The sequence below is a fragment of the Petaurus breviceps genome, unplaced genomic scaffold, assembly GCF_028583685.1.
Source record: "Petaurus breviceps papuanus isolate PSGF00001 unplaced genomic scaffold, PetGlider_PUasm1.0 128, whole genome shotgun sequence".
Lineage (NCBI taxonomy): Eukaryota > Metazoa > Chordata > Mammalia > Diprotodontia > Petauridae > Petaurus > Petaurus breviceps.
Window position 1 is genome coordinate 2,588,105 of NW_027185664.1, and position 17,733 is coordinate 2,605,837.

The window sequence follows — 17,733 nt, forward strand, 5'->3', positions numbered from 1 at the left end:
GACATCTCCCTCCAAACTGCTTTTGAACAATTAATGACTATACTTTGGGTGTAATAATTCAAGCAGTTCTGAGTCTCCCTAAAAATACAAAATTTCTCCATTTTGTTTATCACATGGTTTTGTCAAGAACTATTCATTTCTGAGCAGAATGGTTTCAGAAAAACCTGGGAAGACATATATGAACTGACTCAAAATGAAGTGAGCAGACTCAGGAGAACACTTTTATATGTAGCAACAATATTGTAATGATGATCAGCTGTGAAAGACTTACCTATTCTGATCAAGACTATGATCCAAGATAATTCCAAAGGACCTCTGATGAAAAAGGATAGCATAAGAAATTTTGCGTCTTTGTTAATTTTTTTTTTTCTTTTTGGAGGGCAATTGGGGTTAAGTGACTTGCCCAAGGTCACACGGCTAGTTGTGGTTGTCGTTGTTGTTGTTGTTGGTGGTGGTGGTGGTGTGTGTGTGTGTGTGTGTGTGTTAATTGTCTGAGGCTGGATTTAAACTCAGGTCCTTCTGACTCCAGAGCCGGTGCTCTATTCACTCCACCACCTAGTCGCCTCCTCTTTGTTAAAATTTAAATAAACTATCTACTGAATTTCCTATGAGCAACCAGTTTTTAGAAACTATTTTTATTTATTTTGTTAAACATTTTCCAAATGCCTGTAAATTTTTTTTGTTCATAATTATTAATATAATGAATTTACACAAAAAAATACAGGCAACTGTGTTAAATTATTGTACATGTCTGAGGGGCAGGGCTGCTTGTGGAGGCTGGGGATCTGGCCCTGGTCCCCTTGTTTAGGGGAATAAAAAGAGAGGAAGTAAATGTCCTATCAACCAGGTATAGCTCTAGCTCTTCATTAAATGACTTTCATTGAGTAAATGAGAAGTATCAACCCCTTCCAATCCAGAGTAAGCAGAGAAATAGGAGGATGGGGGCAGCAGTTGATTTAAATGCTTTAAATGCATGTAAAAAATTTTAACATTCATTTTTTAAAAAAAATTTTGAGTTTGAAATTCTCTTTCTCTCCTATCTCTTGAGAAGGCAAGCAATATGATACTGATTATATATGTAAAGTCATGCAAAACATTTCCATATTAGCCATGTTACAAGAGAAAACAAACACAAAACTCCAAGAAAAATAAAGAAGTTAAAAGAAAATATGCTTCAATCTGTAGTCTGAGTTCATCAGTTCTCTTTCTGGAGGTAGATAGCATTTTTCATCATGGGTCCTTTGAAATTATCTTGGATCATTGTCTTGATCAGAGTAGCTAAATTGTTACAGTATTGATACTACTGTGTGCAATGTTCTCTTGCTTCTGCTAATTTCACTTTATATCACTTCATATAAATCTTCTCAGGTTTTTCTGAAACCATCTCACTTGGAAATGTTACTTCTCATTAATCAATTCTTTACTTTTTTTTTATTATTGGTAAAAGCTTTACTATCTCCATTTTATAGATGAAAAAGTCTTGTAGAGATGAAATGGCATGCCAATATTTACACAAATATATATCCTTTTTTGGTTACATTCTACAGTCATGAAGCACAATTCTGTTTGTCTAACTTGATCATGTAAAGATAAGTAGTACTTATGCTTATGGCTAATATCATTTCTCTTGGTCAGGTACAAATGAATAAGTTAGAATTGCAAATGAATCTCATTGCAAATGAATGTTAGAATTCTGGTTTGTCATTCTGTTGTTGTTTTTTTTTCATTTTTCAAATGCTTTATTAACATCTGATTTACATCATTAATTTCCGCCAGATTTTGAGCTGCAAATTTTCTCCCCTTATTTCCCCTACCCACCACCCCAGAATAGCAGTCCCACAGGATATCCCTTCCTCCAATCTGCTGTCTCCCACATCTTCTCCCATACTTCCTTAGACTTTTCCAGTAGGGCATGGTGGATCTCTATGCCCCAGTGCCTGTATATCATCTTTCCCAATTACGTGTAAGATAGTAATAATAATAGTATATATGTATATATAATTTTAAACATTTGATTTTAAAACTTTGAATTCCAGATTCATTCCCTTCCTCCCTTGTCACCCACCCTTACTGGGAAGATAAGCAGTTCAGTATAGATTGTACATGTGTAGCTAATGCAAAACATTAACATAGTAGATATATTGTAAAAGACTGACTATATTTCCCTCCCTCCTATCCCACCACCCACTTGTTCTGTTCTCTACTTTGATCCCGTCCTTTTTCAAAAGTGAGTGCTTCCAACTTCCCTCCCCCCCAGCCTGCCCTCTCTTCCATCATCCCCCCTCTTATCCCCTTCCCCCTACTCTCCTGTAGGGTGAGATACCCTATTTAGTGTGTATTTCATTCCCTCTCCATTGTAACCCTTTCCCCTTGCCTCTTCTTTATGAGATAGTTTACCCCATTCTGTCTCTCTCCATCTCCTCTCATTATATTCCTCTCTCACCTCTTAATTTCACCTTTTAAGTATCATCCCTTCCTATTCAATTGGTCCTGTGCCTTCTATTTATGTATACCTGTAAGCATATATACACACATTCACTCATAGCCCATATACTCTCTGATATAGACATACATATATGTATATATGTATACATATATATATATTTCTATTCCCTTCAACTATTTTCATACTGAGAAAAATTTCATCAATTACAATCATTGTTTTTCCATGTAGGAATGTTAATAGTTCAACTTTGATCAGTGGCTTCTGATTTCTTTTCCCTGTTTACCTTCTCAAGCTTCTATTGCTTCTTCTATCTGGATGTCAAATTTTCTATTCAACTCTGTTTTTTTCATTAAGAATGCTTGAAAGTCCTCTATTCCACTGAATGACCATATTTTTCCCTGAAAGATGATACTCAATTTTTCTGGGTAGGTGATTCTTGGTTTTAATCCCAGCTCCTCTGCCCTCTGGAATATCCTATTCCAGGTCCTTCAATCCCTCAGTGTAGAAGCTACCAATCCTGGGTTATCCTGATTGTGTTTCCACAATATTCAAATTGTCTTCCTGGCTCCTTGTAATATTCTCTCCTTGATCTGGGAATTCCAGAACCTGGCTATAATATTCCTAGGAGTTTTCTTTTTGGGATCTTTTTCAGGAGGTGATTGGTGGATTCTTTCAACCTCTATTTTGCCTTCTTGAGAAATTTTATTTGAAAATTTCTTGGAGGATGATTTCTAGGTTCTTACTTTGATCATGGCTTTCAGGTAGTCCAATAATTTTTAAATTATCTCTCCTGGATCTATTTTCCAGATCAGTGGTTTTTCCCATGAGATATTTCACATTGCCTTCTATTCTTTCATTTGTTTCGATCTGTTTAACAGCATCTTGATTTCTCTTAAAGTCACTAGCTTCCCTTTGCTCCAATCTAAATCCGAGGGAGCAATTCTCCTCATTGAGCTTTTGAGATTCTTTTTCCATCTGGCAAATTCAACTTTACAAGGCATTCCTCTCTTCATTGCCTTTTTGAGCCTCTTTTACCAATTGAGTCAGTCTGTTTTTTAAGGTGTGATTTTCCTCAGTCAGGGTGTTGACTCTCAGTTTGTAATTTTCATGCGTCGTTCTCATTTCTTTTCCCAATTTTTCCTCCACTTCTCTTATCTGCTTCTTCAGGTCCTCTATGTCCTGTAACCAGCTCGTATTTTCCTTTGAAGCTTTTGGTGCAGGAGTACTGACTTCACTGTCTTCCTCCTGTTCCATGCTCCTTTTTGTCCCCAAAACAGGAGTCTAATGTTGGAATCTTCCATCTGCTTTGTTTCCTTTGCCTGGTCTTGTCGCCCCTCGGTCACTTGACCCCTGGGCTTTTTGCCACAGTAGGACTCTGCTACCAGACAGGGGAGCTTTCGTCCCAAATGCTGGGGTTTTTTCAGCTGCCGGAGGTATTAGATGGGTGCCCTCTCTGAGGTCTCCACATGCATTGGCAAGCTGGACACACACTCCAGGACCTCCACCCTAGACTGCAATCCAGATCCAAGAAGGTCGCAAGAGCGATTACCTCTCAGAGTGGTTGCTTGGTCCCTCTACACTCTGCAGGCCAGGAGCTGAAGCTGCCACCTGACGCTGGCTGTGCTGGGTGTCTCAGTGGCTTCTCGCCCTGGGGGCAAAAGCTGAAGCTCTCCCACCTACTAGTCCCAAAGTCCACACTGACTCTCTCACTTTGTCCTTCGCATCTATGTGTTCATGAATCTGGAAACTGCCACAGCTGCTGGTGATCTGGAGTCCCTCCAGCCAGTGGCTGGTCAGGGCCGCCCTGGGGATAAAACCTCTGGCTGGGAGTGGGGGTGGGGGGAGGCCTAGGCTCGGGCTCCCAGAGTGTTGCCCTGGCCGATTCCTGCTGGCCTTCTGGGCTGTCCTCAGTGGGAGGTTAGCTTCTCTGTGTCATTTTGTGGGTTCTGCAGCTCCAAAGTTTGTTTAGAGTCCCCTTTTACATGGATTGGGGAAGGTAGAAGCCAGAGCCCTGAGAAGGTCCTGCTTCTACTCTGCCATCTTGACTTCGCCTCAATCCTTTACTTTCTAAATATTCAAAAACTAACCCTTTAAAAATGCCTTGTTGAGTCTTGCTCTACCTAGTTTCTTATGAAGGTTTTATGTCTCATCCATTGGCTTTTTTAGACTAGAAACTCAAATGTAGAGGTCAGAATTGATTCAGGTTAAAAAAAAAGTCCTCATCAGGATACAGGAACTATGTAAAGGACTGGGTAAGGGGTAGTATAAAGGACACAGAATGAGATCAGAAGACCCGGATTTCAGTCTTAGCTGTATTCTAGCAACCTCCGACAAAGTCCTTCCCCATTCTGGGATTCAGTTTATTTATATATAAAATGAGGGGATTAGACCTTCTAGCTCTAGGTTTTATTATCCCTTCCAGGTCTGTATGATACAAAGACTGGTCCAGACCTCGGGTGTTTAGACAGCTAAGGTTAAACTATTAGCTTTGTGCAGAACATAGTGTAGGCTCTACGTAGAGAAGCAATTAAACTATAGTCTTCTCAGAGTTTACATTATTTTAAGAAAAATTATGGATGCTAAGGGAGGCAGGGCTCACACTGCAACTCTTTATAAGAATTTATCATCTATGGGGCGGCCAGGTGGCTCAGCGAGTAAGAGCACCGGCTCCAGTGTCGGGATGACCTGGATCAAATCCGGGCTCAGATACTCAGCACCACACCCAGAAATAACTGGCCATGTAACCTTGAGCAAGTTACTTAACCCCTATTGCTTAAAAAAAAAAAAAAGAATTTATCATCTAATGGGAGAAAACAGGAAGTATGGCATGATTTATTTCCATAAGATTGTGTAGTGAAAGCATCCTCATAGTTTCTCTCTCCTCAAATGGAGACTTCCCTCCTGAATCAATGGCTTTTATTCCAAGGGTGCATTGACCATTAGTATAGCTTTTCACAAGTATTTTGAGACCCTTATACTCTTGCTGTATTAACTGAGCAGATGTGAAATATATTGCAGCAACCACAGACAATCTATTAGTCTCAGAAATTAAATAGCAACGGATAATTTTAATGAAGCACTTCCATGTGTAATTGCAAGATAGCTTATTATGGTTTATCATCTATCAGGAAAAGCTTCTTGTTTGGGTAAATGCAATGAGTCCACAACCCTTTGAAACTCTGACTGTGGAAGGGCAGACATCATACTAGAAATAAGATTTCCTGTATCCATTTCCAACTTCAGAGCTGTTGATTTTTTTTTCTGAGATGGATAAAAGATTGAAAAATAAAGAGGTGATTTTGATGTGGGCAAATAAGAATCTTGTTACACACCAAACCAACATGGTTTTGCTTGATATGAAGAAAACAATGGACTGAAAGTCAGGGTTGTTGTTTAGTTGTTTGCAATCATGTCCCACCCATTGTGACCTCATTTAGAGTTTTCTTGGCAAAGATACCGGAGTGGTTTGCTATTTCCTTCTCCAGCTCATTTTACAGAAGAGGAAACTGAGGCAAACAGGGTTAAATGACTCACCCAATGTGACCCAGCTAGTAAGTGTCTGAGGCCAGATTTGAACTCAGGAGGATGAGTGTTCCTGATTCCAAGCCCAGTGATCTATTCACTGCACCACCTAGGTTCCATCTCTGACACTACCTCTATGACTTTGGGCAAATGATTTTATATTCCTGGGTTTCGGTTTCTTCATCTGTAAGATGCAAGGCTTGAACTAAATGACTTCTGAGTCCCTTCCAGCTCTACATGAAGGATTCTGTAAAGCACATTATAATGGAAAGAATGCTAGACTTGGGTGCCAGAAGCCATGGATTCGAATCCCGCCTTTGCCACTTATTTAGTGGGTGACATTGGAAAGTTGCTTCATATCTCTAGGCCTCAATTTTCTCATTTATAAAATGAGGTTGGACTAGGTGCTCTCTGAGGTCCCTTCTAGTCCTAACATTCTTGATGATATTATTCCTCTCTCTCTCCTAAAGTGTTCTTTATTGCCGTGGAACTTTCCCTTTTCTGATCAGAGGTGGCTGGGTGGTGGCCATTGCACTGGGCAGACACATTCAGATACTTACTAGCTTGTGACCCTGGGCAAGTCACTTAACCTCTGTCTGCCTCAGTTTCCTTAACTACCAAAAATGGGTCTAATAATAGCACCTACCTCCCAGGGTTGTTGTGAGAATCAAATGAGATAATATTTGTAAAGTACTTAGCATAGTATCTGGTTCATACATAGTAGGTGCTTATTAAATCCTGGCTAAAACCTACTTAAGGCCCAGTGCACATTCTACCTGCTCTGTACCTTTCCCACCTGCTCTACCGCACTGTGATCTCCTCCTTTCTGGCAATTCTATAGGTTTGCTGTCTGGGAGGGGAAGACCTAGAGGATTTCTGGCCAGAATCGAAACAATTGCTGTTTACACTCACTATGAGGCATCGAAACCCAACAATGATCAAGTAAAGCTTGGGATGGGACCTATTGTTGGCCAATCAGTGAGAGCCAGAGTGAGTTGGGTTTAAGGCATGGTCAGTAGATCCATTTGAACCCCAATGGGCTTTATCAAAGATTGGATTTCCAGTGCTGTATTTCAAGAAATCATAAATGAAACTATATGGGGCAAAAGAGTTAATTTTCTCAGTTTTTTTTTAAGATAGAATAAATGAGTAGGGAAGAGAGATAAAAATCTAGCTCACAAGATATCTTATGAAGTTTTAGCTATCAAAATTTATATTTCTTTGGGCAGAGCACTCACAGTTAAGGGTATGATTCCTTATGTGGGCAAAGGAGAAGGAGGGAGAGTAGGAGAGGGAGGGAGGGAGGAAGGAGGAAGGAAGGAAGGAAGGAGCAGCATTGCCCATCTGGAACTGGCCCTCAGTGGTGCAGCTTCTACTACTCAGAAATTGTTAGTTTCTCATTCTCAAAAAGGACCAATGATATCAGGAATGTGATATCTTGACTTGCAAATGAATTAGATTTAAGTGAGGGAGAGCTGTGCAAAGTCATCAGCCTCACTCTCTCCTCCAGAGTTATCTGGGTCCAATGGCAAGATATAAATCAGGATGACTGGAGGTGGCCTTGTGTGGGGTACCAAAACCCTAACCCAAATTGACTACTTGGAGACCTCAAAGTGAAGATAGGAAGTTTTATTAGAATCTCGCGAGAAGTGGATGGTCCAGTCACTGGAATTATGCCCAGAGAGAGGAGGCTGCCATACAGAAGCTAAAGCTGGGTTAAACAAGCAAAGGGTTACAAACATTAACATAATTATTACTAATGAGGCTCTAATCTTGTTGGATAATATACAGTATAATACATGAAGTTCACTACGCAAGCACAGTAACGACCTTAGAATACTGACCTTCAGTCTACCCTAGACATATTCTTATCTGGGCTTGAGTGCCCCAAGGCTACTGTCTGTACCTTGATTGGTCAAATCCACCTGCTGCTGCCAGCTCCTTTCCATTCTTCATTATTTTTAGTATTATCTAGGAATTTTTTCTGAGAACCAGGGACTGAGCTTCTTCCCAAGGCTGCTGCCTCAACTTTCCCAAGGTTACTGCCTATTCCTCCTTATCTTATTCAGCAATTCTTACAGTTCTGTAGGAACTTAACTCTTTTGTTACCTCTCATACTACCATTCCTTTCCCCAAACTTCCCAAACTACTCTTAATAGCTCTTACATTACCTTGAAATACACAATGACTTACATGTATATATATATATGGGGAAACAATACTGAACTTAGTTACAAAATACAAGGAAGTAATAAGAATAGACACATGATATTTAGAATGGGGAAACCACTGCAAGTCATCCCACACAAACCCCACTTCTTTTTTTATACCTTTGAAGTTTCCCCACTTTTCTTAATTCTAATTGCCGTCGTTGCATTGACAACATACAAGGGGGCAGTCCCCTTTATAAGTGCAGATACAGAGATTCAAAGAAAAACAGTAACAAACATTTGTCCCTTCCAAAGTCCAAAAGTCTCTTCACACTGTTGTCTGGCAGGGGTTACACCATCTGATGGAAGTCCTCTGGTTGTTTTTCATCCATCCATCCTCAGCATCGCATTCCAGGCTCTTTCTCTTCTGCCTTCTTTCATTCAGTTTCCTACAAAAGGAACCTTAGAACCAATTTAAATTACCCATCCTGAACCCTTATCATTCTTACAAAATTAAAATTGGAGTCTTGGTCAATTGTCATGATCACACATTAAAACCAGTTTCTTATATTTTTGCATTAATCCATTATTAATTCCTCCACCAGGAGGATGAGATTTCACTAAGGGATTTACATTATACTAACAGTTACAACAATGAAAATATTTACTAAGTACAAAACTATCCTCCTTTTAATATTAACTAATTATGAGAAAGGTGAGACAAGTGTGAAACTAACTAAATAACAGAATAATATTCCCACAAATCCTTGACCTACTTGTCCTCACATTATTACAAAGAACTAAAGGACCCTGACTTATACAGGAATACCTATGCTAAATCCTAAGCCTAATAGCTTTATCTTATAGTAACTTAAGATGTTCCAGAATCAAGTATTTAATTATATTTGTTGTGTTTTCAAAACTTTTGATTATTGAAATTTGCCACCAAGAATAGGGACAAAACTGTAATCAGGGGGCCATATTTCCCCAACTTCAGAATGTCAATTCCATGCAAAGTGCATACCAAACTGCAATCTGCATCGAGCCCAGCTCAGAGTCTGCCAGGTGTCACTGGGAGGGTCGAGTCAGGAGAATCCTACCTCAGCTCATGTGGAACAGTCGTTCTCCTGACCTTCCATACCCATGCTTCACAGGCCTTCCATATTTGTACCTCATAGGTCTGGCATCATGGATCGGTGGCTCAGATAGCTTGGATAGCCTTTCTCAATATACATACCTGTAGTTAGACTCAGAGGAATAGTCAGTTAACAGTCCCATCGAATCTTAAATAACAAGCTCCAGCAATCAGTTTAAGATATGATTATAATCTCACATTGGTTAAGGAATATCTCTTAAGTGAGCCTCAAATAACCTATATTCACTTCTATATTAATTCTTGTTCATAAAAATAAATTTTTTTTATCAGGATTATAAATTACTGCTCTAATAGATTTGCATCTACTTTCCAAGCTTCCCTAATCTTCCTGGAACTATGCTTAATCTAAACTCACACTAAAATTTCTTTTCTCTCAACTAAAAATGTCTCTGATTTAATCCCAACAATTAATTCAGTCAATTGCATTAATACCCAATTACACTTTGAAATACACTGGGACCCCATTGCACACATATACACAGATATAACTTTTCTACAGTAACTTTATAATCCCAATCTCAGTCCATGGGATAATGATTCAATATTACATTTGTATTCTTATTTCCTTTTCTTCTCAAATATGATTGAGCTATTAAGTATAAAATCAAGTTACAAATCTTTCTGCCTTCCATATTTCTAATCAAACCTTCAATTATCTTCTCAATCCTCTGATCTTTATTACTAACTGTTCTGTACTGGAATCCTAGAGTAAATAAGCAAAGAAGTTAATGTCTACCTCACAAGCCAATTAATTATGTATCCAATTATTCTCAAAAATATTCTGGAAGGATGTCCTTAAAACAGCAAGATTTCATAATTTGCCTTATGCCTAACTTTCCATTGAATTGCCATAAAGATAAAAAATAGGGACCTGATTGGACAAAGCATTCACATGCACTTTAGTCCCAAAACCTTTTTACCTTAACATCAATTTACTCTGATTAAATTGCAATATACCACAAAGATTTACCAGGACCCACATACATAAGGGATTCCCTTTAACATCTTTCCCTTCACAATTTTTGAACTCGTCCTGGTAAAGCCAATTGTTAGAGATCCTTTTTACTCTTTTGTACATAGACTTGCTACTTCTCAGCAAGTCAGATTTTTTGTTTAGGAGCTTCATAACTAAAACAAGCTCACTTTCTCAGGCTGAATGACCTTGCCTAATAGAGATAATTTCTAGGGACTTTGGCAGTTTTACAACATCATACAGTAGCAGGAGGACTGTTCTGAATGAGCAAAACTAGTCAAAATAAAGTTTTCATCCAGTCTTCCCCTTTCTACATACAGTAATCAATTAACAATTTTAGTTTTTAGCATTAAAACAAATTCCCACAATTTCATCAAATCATTCTGATTATAAACAATTCGCTACAGATAATATTCAATACACTAATGAGACTTCTCTACCTGTCCCTCTCTCCCTACTTCCTTTCCCAAGACTAACGAGATTGCTTCCCCATCCCGGATTATAAAATTTTCCTTGTCTCTCTCATCTTGTATTTCCCATCTTGTTCCCAGTTTTTCCCATAAAACTTCTGAAACTACTTTATTATTCTGGCACCCATAAACACTGCTCTAAATCTCAGGGTCTGTTTGTCCTAGCCTTCCTGTCAGGAGACTCACACTGCTTTCTTAATACCCTTTTGTTTACTTCCTTGTGTATAAGACACTTCACACATTTGTTGATTGACCATTTCTCTCCCATCAAGCAATAACCAATGGCCTTGCTCAATTTCAGTCTTCCCAAACTTAATTAAATTTTCCCTTTCAGCTTTTATGAGCACAAGTATTGCTTTTGTCTTAGGGACTTGGGGATTCAACGCATACATCTTCATAGATTCTATGGACAGGGCAGCCTCCTTAACTTTCTTGTCTGCTAATCTGTTCCCCATCATCTCATACCAAAGATCTTACGAAACATTTCTTCATAAGAATATTTCCATTTTTCAAAAACAGTTTATCCTGATATCATTAACTACTATACAATACCTAAATTCTCTGGTCATAAAATCTTTCCCAAATAATTAACAAAATTTATACAAGGAGGTTTAACAGGTCTTTTCTTCACATAATTGCCTTTCCTGAGCATACTTTTGTAAACATCTGATTTATGCAATAACTCCAAATAGCTTGGTTAACAATCTTACAAGCTTAAACAATCTTTTTTTTTCCTTTGTTAACTGTCTTTACTTCAAACATTTTAAGAGAAAAAAAATCTTTGTATAACTGAAGATAATAGCAAATGCCACTTGCAACACACTCCCTGCCTGGTATCTGCCCAACCTGCAAGGATCTGGAACATATGTACAATATATGGAGCAAAGGCAATATACCTCACCCCATGCCTAAGTAGAGACTGAAGCTATGGCCGATCATAGACTGATCAAGGAAGAAAAATATCTAGTGTACGGAAGCGAATGTAGCAAGTCTGAATCAGATTGGTGGTAGCCAGTCAAAGCAGATCTTCTGGCGGTCATGTCATGGTCATGGCTGCAAGATGAATAGAGCTTCCAAGAAACAGCTGTGCTACAGGCCTGGCTGGGGTGCCATCAAGTCAATGTCGCTCAGGTTCCTAGCCAGCCAGACACCAGCAGCAAAGAGTCCCAAATTAACAATCAAATCCTGTCGGTGGCAAAGCGATAGGCACCCCGCAGCCATTCCCCGACGCCCTCGGGGGCTCCAATCCCTCCACCAGATGCCCCTGCAGGCGACACCGCCTGAGGCGGCACCGAGGACCCACTGGCAGCCATGGCAGGTAGCCCCAACGGCTCAAGTTTAACAATCTTAACTGAAATTTTCTTTTAATACAACTGTTTACCAGTAACAATATCATAAATAAGTATCATGTACCTAAATTTAGACTTTGAAACCAAAATCAAGTAATACCAATCTGGTGATCTTAATTTAGTCATTTCCAAATTGCTTTACACAGAAAATCATTCATCCCATTACCATTGGCATAAAATTCACACTTAAGGAAAATTCCACAAAATATTAACAAAGATGAAACAATTAATTTTTAGCTTACACAGTTTACACTCAAATAGCACTGTGAGTTTTTGGAACTTTCCTATCAGTTTTTCTATCTGTTCTGTTTTTGTGTTGCTGTGTGAATGAGTGTGAGTGAGTAATCTAACATCCTGTAAGGTTTAAACTGCGGCTGGACTGCTGAACATTTCTTTGGAATGCTGTTATCTTTCTCCCTCCTCCTCCCTTCTCCTGATGCTGAATGCAGGCTGGAGAGAGAGAGAAAGAGAGGCAAATATTGCCTCACTTGGTTATTGTAGGGTTTTGATGTCTCAGAGTGAGTGTAAGCAGCAATTGTTTCTGTTCTGGCTTGGATACTCTGAGGACCTTCTCTTCCCAGAATGAATTTTTTTTTGAGTAGGTAAAAAGAGGCCATTTTTGGGCCTCATTTCTTACTTAGCCTGAATCACTGAATGAGTGTTGCCTCAGGTAAACTGAGACCTGGGAAAGACCTTAGCTTAAAAAGGCCAAGGTCTCCCACTGTATCCAGGGCCATCTTCAGTTGTCCTGATCTTTGTCTTGCCACTGGACCCAGATGGTGTGGAAGAGAGAGTGAGGCTGGTGACTGTGCACAGCCCTCCCTCACTTATATACAATTAAATTCAAGTCAATATATAGCATTCCTGACATCATCGATCCTCTTCAAGAACACAGGACAAACAGTAACAAAAGGTTTGCTGTCTCTGTCACTCATGGGGCATTTATCGATTCTCTACCTTATATTCTTATGTGCCTTTTATGTGTATGCCCTGTCTTTCTGACTTCATTATAAGCATCATGAGGGCAGGGACCATTGTTTTTTACTTCTTTTTTATCAGTCAGACCTGGTACAGAGTAAGTGCTTTATAAATTTAGGGTTGTGAATTGATTTGATATGTTTTTCTCTTATTAGTTGGAAAGTAGCTTAGAAAAATTATGGTTGCTGGAGGAGGCGGGGCTCACCCTACAATTGGGAATTACTACTTTACAATAATTTGTTGGAAACAGTTTCACCAAATGGAACACATATTTTGCATTCTGCATTATTTTATTATTGGCTAGTGTCCTTTTTGATTTATTATTTAAAAAAAATAAGAAGGCACACAGTGTGTTAGACTTAAAAACTCAAAAGATTTCAGCACCCTATTTGGGAATGAAGTTCCAGTGAAATTTAGCTCCAATATCAGTATACTTGACTTTATTTTCAAAATTTGATTCAAAACTGTGGCAGAGTAGAAAGAAACTGGACTGGGAATCCAAGACCCTGGGTTTTATCTCTAGGAAATAAGAATATTTCATACCCCTGCCAGCTCTGAGGCTCTACGGGCAGACAAAAGGCCCATACCACTCACATAGGCATGAATCACCCTTTGGATCAAGAGTTGACCACATCTCCAATTGATTAGCTCAAATCTCCTACAGTGAGTGACTTGGAGTTCAAGTGTTATTTGAAGGCCCCAAAAAATCTCTTCTAGATTAGCCCAAGATCACAAATTTATGGAAGTTTTATCTAGGGGGAAATAAACCACATCTGTTAGAATAGTGAACAGTGTTAAACATAGGAAAATGAGTTCCAAAATATTGCAAAGGGTAAAATTGTAATTTTTAATCTCTTCAGAAATTCCCTTTTCATTGACATAGGAAGTGTCTTTCTGTTCCAGAAGAAAGAAAAAAAAATTAGAGTTAAACGTGATTTTAGGGATCATTAATTCAGCCCTCTGACTTTACCTATGAGGAAATTGAGGCCTGGGAAAATTGTGATTTCCCCAAAGTCACACAGCTAGGTAATGGACCATTCCCAGGCTAGTTTTCTTTCTACCTGTTTAAAATGGGAGCATGCATGACATTTGGGTTTTAGCTTTAAGAGAAGGAGAGGAGGATAAGGGGCAGGAATATGGTTTTATTTATTTTCCAAGAGAGTTATTTTTAAATGCAAGGCTGTTTTACCTTGGATTTTTTTTAAAGGAAAATAAACAAATGCACTCGACTTCTCCTTTTAAGCCAAATTAAAGAGTGTGCCTCTTTTGTGCTGTGGAAGTTGGCAGCCCAGCATCTTGCAGACAGACTGTTCGCATATACTTGTTTGCTGTCATCTTAAACTCAAATGTGACTCACTGGTGAGATCATGAGAAATCTGGAATATTTTTCTTGGTAACTTTCTTCTCTCGCTCTCTTTTTTTCCTTTGTGGTAGCTGGCGCCTGATGAAACCCATCTCGAGAAGCAGAACCTTGTAAGGGGTTGGGTTCTATAATTGTTTCTTAAGTCCTGTGAATCACAAGAAAATTGTGGCAGGTTTTATTTTAAGCTGCTGGTCTGACACTTTGGCCAGGTTACATTAGGGGGTAGTAATAGGTGGGGGTGGTGATGGTGGTTAGGGTGGGGAGACTGTTAGAGTGTGTGTGTGTGTGTGTGTGTGTGTGTGTAGTGGCTCTATATACAGGTAGAAGAGTATGCTGACATCTCCTAGGAAGTGTGATCTGGGAGGTACTATCAAGGCCTTAAGAGGAAAGAGGCTGATGTTTTCGTACCTTTTGGCAAGTCCCAGTTGACTGACTAGAAGTATTTATTCTGATTTTTTTTAAACTGATGGAAAACATTTCAGGTCATTCTGTCCCTCTCAAAACAAACAAACAAACCAAAATAAATAAAACTTTGATTCAATTCAGAGGAGTTATAGAGCACAAAACCTCTTCCTGATTGGCTGTGAGCCTAGCTTGGTAGTAAAAACTGGGAAGGGTAGGGGTGGGGGTGGGGAAAATCGTTAGAGGAATCCCAAGTTAGTTAGTGTCTTAAATTGAGGTGGAGATTAGTGAAGGTTTAAAAAGTAGTAAAAAGGCAAGGTCTCTCTGGTGCCCCAGGAAACTAATCTGGTCTAGGTAGGTGGGAAGCCCAGGGCAGAATGCTTAACAGGTCCCCTTGCCCAAACTATATCCCATCTACTTATGACAATGCCTGGCTTTCAGGTTTAGAGACACTTAACTTTGAGCTGACTAGATTCCTGTTTTAAAATGCAAATATTCCTAGGAAGAGTAACATGTTCTGATGATCAGTTGAAACTTTAGAGTGAATTTTATTGTATAGCCTTCATTTCCTACCTTCTTAGTTGAAAACTAGAGCAGGGTTAGGATTGGAGAGGTTTTGAGGAGAGGTGGGTAATTTAATGGGTACTCTATGGAACTGGATATCTGATGGAGGAGAGAGGGGGTATAAGCAAGGAGACATACAGCTGAGCCATAGACACTTTCTTTGTTTACAAAGGAAATATCTGTGGTGAGTTGTATAAATTAAAAGTACCAATTAAACATTTCTAGAAAAATAAGTGTGTATATGTAGGTACATATGGAGAGAGAGACAGAGACAGAGACAGCCAGTCAGTCTGCTCTCAGGGTGCTGGAAATCTAATAGAGAAAGATGCCATGTATCATTCTGTCAAATGGAAAGAGCCCCATGGTTCTTAGGGTGCAGCAGCCAAGTAGATGGTGGTGCATCTTCTTTAATGTCATTTTGACTGATAAAACTGTGTTCGTTTCTCATATTGAACCATTTGATAGTGCCAAGGAATTGGATTTAGGGCTGGAAGGGACCTTAATTATCTTGTCCAGTCCACATCATTTTACAGTTGATAAATCTAAGGTCTTCAGAGGTTGTGTCCATATTCAAGGTCATTCAGGTAGTAAAACAGGATTTCAACTCAGGTTCTCCAGCTCCAAATTTATTCTTCTTTCCATCCTACCCCACTACTGTAACCTGGGGTGTACAGGGTGTTCAGCGAGGATGAACACCTGTGGTGTGAGGGTTCACTGAACCCTTTCAGGGCTGCTCATCCACCTTTGGGGTCCATCTGGCCCTCAGCTCTCACCTATGGCTGTAGCATGCACAGCAGCTACACCTCAGTAAAATCTTCTTGGCATATAGGCTAAACCAGGTTGAGGTGACTGACAGGCCTCAGATGTGTCAGTGAGTTAGGGAGGTGTCTACCCCAAGCATCTGAAGACTTTCCCTGGAAGAATGGGCAGATGACAACAATTTGTGTCAATAGTCATGAAGGCGGCTGAAGCAGGTGCTGTGGAGTGCTTAGAGTTTGGTCAGACATGGAAGAGACACCAAGTTCATCCACTGTGGCTTGGACCATCTGTAGTTGTTTTGACTTTTGTCTTGCCACTGGAATTTGATGCCTATGGAAGAGAGAATGAGATTGATGACTTTGTGCAATTCTGCCTCACTTAAATCCTATTCACCCCAAGTCAAGGTATCTCTGAAAACAAAGCACAAACCACAACTACTGTAACCCATCAATGGACTCGAAACCACTTGGGTCTATGAACCGTCATTTTCCCATTGAATCCTTAGCACTAGCATAGTGCCTTCAATGAAGAAGATGCTTAATTAATGTTTGTTGAATTGCATCATGCAGCCAATCAGGTATAGGTATTTCTAAGAGTATTTTAATGAAATTACAAAGATGAGTTAACCAGCCAGGCACTACAGAAGATTGTTTAGAATTCTCTCTAGGCAAGCTAGCAGTAGAAGGAATATTTCTGTCACAGTGAATTTATGAAGAAAACACAATGCTTCAGTATCTCTTAGGTAAGAAATGAACATGTTTCTCTAATTCAAATTTGTCTCATTTATTAAAATATTAACCAAAGGCTTTTTAAAAAATGATTCTTAAGGAAACTGCCTTCAGAGATGAACAGGGCATGTTCACACATGAAATGAACCTTGCTGAGCCTGCATTTGGTAGGCGCCTGCTGCTGCTTTCACTGTTTACAATTTGAGAAATTAGCCTAAAAATAGCTCTGTAAGCCATTTACTTAGGAAAGACTTGCCAAAAGTACAAGGGTTTAGAAGAGGAGCCGGACTGACTCAGCCCATCCTCTCTGAGCTTCTGTCTTCCGGCTACCAAATTCAAATCCCAGGTGCTTCATGCACAGACCAGGGTGTAACCAGAATGGTTTTTGTGGAGGAGATGCTGTGGAGGACACCATGAAAGAGGGGGATTAAGTGTTCAGCATGAGATGGAGAGCAGAGGAATCAGACTGGGCGACTCCTTCCCTGGAGGCCAATCGCCAGTGTTCCAAGCATATTCAGTACAGTTTAAGGGCATCCCAGTGTAGTGAAAAGGGCACTAGATTTGGAGGTGGAGGATCTGGGTTTGAATTCTGGCTGTGTTATTTCACTACCTATGTGACCTTGGGCAAGTGACTCATTGGTTTTTACTTTTCTCTTCTGTAAAGGGGTTGGATTATATGGAATTTTTACAGGCTCATAGATCCAGAACTAGAAAGGACTTTAGAAATTATCTTCATTCACTTGAAGAAATTGAGGCGAAAGAAAAAAAAGGAATTGAGGCTCAGAGAAATTTGTGACTTGCCCATGGTCACACAGTGAGGAAATAAGCAGAGGATTAAAACTCAAGTCTAACTACATGTTGAGACATATTGTC

General features: G+C 39.5%; 1 protein-coding gene, 1 long non-coding RNA gene and 1 pseudogene across 3 annotated transcripts in view; 2 read left to right on the plus strand and 1 right to left on the minus strand.

Annotated features, from left to right (window-relative positions):
* LOC138171490 (PDZ domain-containing protein 2-like) overlaps positions 1 to 17,733 on the plus strand; it is a 539,177-nt gene that overhangs the window by 16,958 nt on the left and 504,486 nt on the right. The window lies entirely within an intron of this gene.
* The window catches only part of LOC138171518 (uncharacterized), a 579,386-nt gene that overhangs the window by 3,377 nt on the left and 558,276 nt on the right, over positions 1 to 17,733 (plus strand). The window lies entirely within an intron of this gene.
* LOC138172411 (mitochondrial import receptor subunit TOM6 homolog) lies at positions 11,442 to 12,046 on the minus strand (annotated as a pseudogene).